The 5926-nt window shown below is 34.7% G+C and overlaps 1 pseudogene across 1 annotated transcript; it reads right to left on the bottom strand.

The window, feature by feature from the left end:
• Nucleotides 1–1506: 1506 nt before the first annotated feature.
• On the bottom strand, nucleotides 1507–1744 carry LOC307065312 (ATP synthase membrane subunit K, mitochondrial-like; annotated as a pseudogene). Its single transcript has one exon. The product of its transcript is annotated as an ATP synthase membrane subunit K, mitochondrial-like (transcript).
• Between the last annotated feature and the right edge of the window lie 4182 nt (nucleotides 1745–5926).

Below are 5926 nucleotides of genomic sequence, written 5' to 3'. Positions count from 1 at the left end.
GAGGTTCCTTAAAAAACTACAAATAGGGCTTCCCTGGTGGCGCAGTGGTTGAGAGTCCGCCTGCCGATGCAGGGGACGCGGGTTCGTGCCCCGGTCTGGGAGGATCCCGCATGCTGCGGAGCGGCTGGGCCCGTGAGCTATGGCTGCTGAGCCTGCGTGTCTGGAGCCTGTGCTCCGCAATGGGAGAGGCCACAACAGTGAGAGGCCCGCGTACCGCAAAAAAAAAAAAAAAAAAAAACTACAAATAGAACTACCATATGACCCAACAATCCCATGCTGTGCATATATCCTGAGAAAACCATAATTCAAAAAGAGTCATGTACCAAAATTTTCATAGCAGCCCTATTTACAATAGCCTGGAGATGGAAACAACCTAAGTGTCCATCATTGGATGAATGGATAAAGAAGATGTGGCACATATATACAATGGAATATTACTCAGCCATAAAAAGAAATGAAATTGAGCTATTTGTAATGAGGTGGATAGACCTAGAGTCTGTCATACAGAGTGATGTAAGTCAGAAAGAGAAAGACAAATACTGTATGCTGACACATATATATGGAATTTAAGAAAAAAAATGTCATGAAGAACCTAGGGGTAAGGCAGGAATAAAGACGCAGACCTACTAGAGAATGGACTTGATGATATGGGGAGGGGGAAAGGTAAGCTGTGACAGAGCGAAAGAGAGGCATGGACATATATACACTACCAACCGTAAGGTAGATAGATAGTGGGAAGCAGCCGCAGAGCACAGGGAGATCAGTTCGGTGCTTTGTGACCGCCTGGAGTGGTGGGATAGGGATGGTGGGAGGGAGATGCAAAAGGGAGGGGATATGGGAACATATGTATATGTATAACTGATTAAATTTTTTATAAAGCAGGAAAAAAATAAAATAAAATCTGTCCTTGGGGGGGGGAAGAACAGCATATCAGGCTTTCTAATTTAACCCCCCTGTACTCTTTATTTATTTATCTATATCTATATTATTATGAAGAGGGTGGGAAATCTGGTCTAAATTACTATGCAAGGTGGAAATGTTCATATTTGGTCTCTACATTATGTCCATAGCATTCCAAAATAAGATATTTGAAGTCAACTTTACGTAAATCTCTCTAAGCCATTTGACCGTATTAAAATGGCATTCTGGAACCATACATTTTTTAGTCCTCACATTCATTTAAACTTGTCATCCAAACAGGGACTATTTATTGGGGGTGAGGATAACATGAAATCCCTGATCAGCGGTGAGATCATGAAATCCATTCTGTCTTTATCTACTTTAGCAATCTAATCAAAGTAATATTTTGACAATTCTTATTAGTCTAGATGTGAGCCTCAGCCCCTGCTCTCAGCAATTTGTGATTAATATATGTAGCTACCCAGCTCCATTTACTATTTTTTCCAGGTTCATAATTTATTGTACAAATTGAGTATCACATGATGAGTTGATATTAGCTTCTTCAGGCATGGGAACTTAACAGATGAGGTACAGCTTAGAATCCGTTTATGTTGCTTTCACAGCTGAAGCTTTTTTAGACCTTAACATAAAGTATAAGACTATCAAAGCAATACCTCCAATAATCAAAGCAATGCTGTTATGTGGCCAGTGCACAATTCATTCTCCCCATAAGAGTGTAAGAGTTGAAATATTTTTTGATACCATTGAATTTGAACTGGGCATCTCTTTCTGCACCCCGCCATGATTTCAACCTTCCAAAATGCACAGACTCCGCAGCCGGCATCCTTCAATTTACCTAGCGGCACCTTGGCCCCGATGAAAGAAGCCCTCCATTTCCTATTAATAACATGTTTATCATATAACAGTATTCAAGGGCTTAGCCTTTTATCTGATTCATAAACACATTTAATAAATTTTGCTGATGCAAATTTTAATGTATTAAATAAAATGGTCTACAAACTTTATTATTAATGTGTAAATTTCATAGATAACTGAGACATCTTCTACCTAGGTCATACTCTAAACAACTTATAACAATTCTTAATGTTTTATTTAGATGTCTTTGGAATGTTGAATGAAGGGTTTGAAATATGCCTGAGGCAGCTTAGGTGGCATACATATTTCAAAGGGTAGTTTTACAATTCTAATATAGACTCCATATACATAGAACCCCCTTTGAAGCCTATTTTTAATGTAGGCCTGGATATACTATGGGTCATGTTTGTCCTCTGAAATAAAAACTATGAACAGGACAAAGTTTATCTGGCTTAATTTTTTTCCCCACAACATCTAAGTTATAGTGAGTTTCTACTCCAACACTCTGAACTTTTCTTGTTTTAATATAAAATTTACTTTCCTAGCACTATGCTAGATGCAAGGAAGACAATTTTAAACAACAACAAAATTCTTACCTTTATGCTGTCTTTAAATCAGTGCACAAAGATAAATGCCAATCAAGTGAGATAGACTCCCAGATTATGTAAAGGATCTAGAACAACAGAATGACACAGAGAGGGAAATGACATGGATAGGGAAGAAAGCTAATGGAATTTTAAACACCATGGATGGTGTAGCCTGTCATAGAAATGAAGACAACTAAAGTGGTAATAAAAACATAAATAGAATTTTAGTGGTCTTGTAGCATCTAGAAAAACAAGAGTTAAAGCCTTTTGATCAAGACACCACCACATGACACCACCACACTATCTTTCTTAACTTACTAAAGTAACTATCCTTTTAGACAACATAAGAGATGCATGCCTGGACAGCCTTTGATTGTTGATATCACAGAAGGCAAATCAACTTCATATTCTGATCTTATATTTCTCAGGAAAATGTTTTCTCTTTATTCATTTTCTCAGAAGTTGGGTATATACCACATCTTCTTTATCCACTTATCTGTTGATGGACGCCTAGGTTGGTTGCATATCTTAGTTACTGTAAATAATGCTGCTATGAACATTGGGGTGCATATATCTTTTAGAATTAGCATTTTCATTTTCTTTAGATAAGTACCCAGGTGTCTAATTGCTGGGTTGTATGGTAGTTCCATTTATAAGTTTTTGAGGAAATTTCACATTGTTTTCCATAGTGGCTATATCAATTTACATTCCCACCAACAGTGCAAGAGTTTCCATTTTCTCCACATCATTGCAAATACTTGTTATTTGCTGTCTTTTTGATGATAGCCATTCTGACAGGTGTGAAGTGATGTCTCATTGTGGTTTTGATTTGTATTTCTCTGATGATTAGTGATATTGAGCATATTTTCAAGTGTGTGTTGGTCATCTGTACATCTTTGGAAAAATGCCTATTCAGGTCTTCTGCAAATTTGTAATCGATTATCTGTTGTTGTTGCTGTTTTGATATTGAGTTGTATGAGTTCTTTATGTATTTTGGATATTAACCCCTTACTGGACATATCATTTGCAAATATCTTCTCCCATTTGTTAGGTAAACTTTAGTTTTGTTGATGTTTTTCTTTGCTGTGAAAAAGTCTTTTAGTTTGATGTGGTCCCATTTATATGTTTGCTTTTTTTGCCCTTACCTGAAAAGACAGATCCAAAAATATACTGCTAAGACTGATGTCAAAGAGTTTACTGCTTATTTTCTTCTAGGAGTTTTATGGTTTTGGGTCTCACATTTAAGCCTTTAATCCATTTTGAGTTTATTTTGTATGGGGTGTGAAAAAGTAGTCCAGTTTTATTCTTTTGTGGGTACCTGTCCAGTTTTTCCAACACCATTTATTGAAGAGAGTGTCTTATTCCTATTGTATATTCTTGCCTCCTTTGTCAGAGATTAAATGCTCATGTAAGTGTAGGTTCATTTCTGGGCTCTCTCTTCTGTTCTATTGATATATATATATATATATATATATATATATGTATGTATATGTATATATATCTGTTTTTGTGTCAGTACCATACTGTTTTGATTACTATAGGTTTGTAGTATTGTTTGAAGCCAGGGATCTCTAGGTTTTTTCTTTAGCAAGATTGTATGGCTATTTGGGGTCTTTTGTGGTTCCATTCAGATTTTAGGATTATTTGTCCTAGTTCTGTGAAAAATGCCATTGGGGTGCTATTTCATAGGGGTTGCATTGAGTCTGTAGATTGCTTTGGGAGAATGGACATTTTAATGATATTAATTCTTCCAATCCATGAAGATGAAATATCTTTCCAATTATTTCTAGTGTCTTCAATTTCTTTCATCACTGTCTTATATTTTTCAGCATACAGCTCTTTCACCTTCATGATTAAGTTTATTTCTACATATTTATTATTTTTGATGTGATGATGAATGGGATTGTTTTCTTGATTTCTTTTCTGGTAGTTTATTATTAATGTATAGGAATGCAGCAGATTTCTGTATATTGATTTTGTATCCTACAACTTTACTGAATTTATTTATTATTTCTAAGAATAGTTTTTTGCTGGAGTCTTTAGGGTTTTCTATATAGAGTATCATGTCATCTGCAAATAATGACAGTTTTACTTCTGCCATTCCAATATTATGTTGAATAAAAGTTGTGAGAGTGGGTGATCTTGTCTTATTCCTGATCTTAGATGAAAAGCTTTTAGCTTTTCACCAGTGATTATAATGTTAGCTGTAAGTTTGTCATAAATGGACTTTATTATGTTGAGGTATCTTCTTCATATTCCAACTGATTTGAGAGTTTTTATCTTGAATGGATGTTGAATTTTGTCAAAAGCTTTTTCTGCATCTATTGAGATGGTCATGTGATTTTTATCCTTTATTTTGTAATATGGTGTATCACATTAATTGATTTGTGGATATTGAACCCTGTAAGGATATTCATCCTTACATCCCTGGAATAAATCCCACTTGATCATGATGTATGATCCTCTTAAGGTGTTGTTGAATACAGTTTGCTAATATTTTGTTGAGGACTTTTGCATCCATATTCATCTGGGATATTCCCTATAATTTACTTTTTTCTTAAGTGTCTTTGTCTAGTTTTGGTATCAGGGTAATGCTGGCTTTATAGAATGATTTTGGAAGTTCTCCCCCCACTTCAATTTTTTGTAATAGTTTGAGAATGGTGTGTATTAACTCCTCTTTAAATGTTTGGTAGAATTCCCCTGTGAATCTATCTGGCCCTTGACTTTTGTTTTTTGGGGATTTTTTTAATTACTGATTCAATTTCATTACTAGTCATTGGTCTGTTCAGATTTTATGTTTCTTCCTGATTCATACTTGGAAGGTTGTATGTCTCTAGGAATTTATCCATTTCTTCTAGGTTGTCTGATTTATTGATATATAGTTGTTGGTAGAATTCTCTTATGATTGTATTTTGGTGGTGTTGTTTGTAACTTCTCTTTCATTTCTAATTTTATTTATTTGGGCCCTCTTTTTTTTTTCTTGATGAGTCTGGCTTAATGTTTATCAATTTGTTTATCTTTCAAAAATCCAGGCCTTAGTTTCAATTATTTTTTCTATTTTTTTTTTGTTGTTGTTCTCTATTTCATTTATTTCTGCTCTGATTTTTACTATTTTCTTCTTTCTACTAACTTTGGTCTTTCCCTAATTCCTTTATGTGCAAAGTTAGGTTGTTTACTTGAGATTTTTCTGGTTTCTTGATGTAGGCCTGTCTTGCTATAAACTTCCTTCTTAGAACTGCTTTTGCTAGGTCTCATAGATTTTCAAAAGTTGTGTTTCTATTTTCACTTGTCACAGGGTATTTTAAAAATTTCCTCTTCAATTTCTTCATTGACCCATTGGTTTCTTTAGTAAAATGTTACTTAGTCTCCATATACATGTTTTTTCCAGTTTTTTTCCTGTAATTAATTTCTAGTTTTATACTGTTGCGATTGGAAAAGATGATTGATATGATTTAATCTTAAATTCATTGAGACTTATTTTGTGACCTAGCAAATACTATCCTGGAGAATGTTCCATGTGCACTTGGAAAGAATGTGTACTCTGCTGTTTTTGGATGGAATGT

This window comes from Hyperoodon ampullatus (genome assembly GCF_949752795.1).
Source record: "Hyperoodon ampullatus genome assembly, chromosome: 17".
NCBI classification, from domain to species: domain Eukaryota; kingdom Metazoa; phylum Chordata; class Mammalia; order Artiodactyla; family Ziphiidae; genus Hyperoodon; species Hyperoodon ampullatus.
The sequence above is the reverse complement of the archived record's forward strand: the minus strand, read 5'-3'. Positions and strand labels throughout refer to the sequence as shown.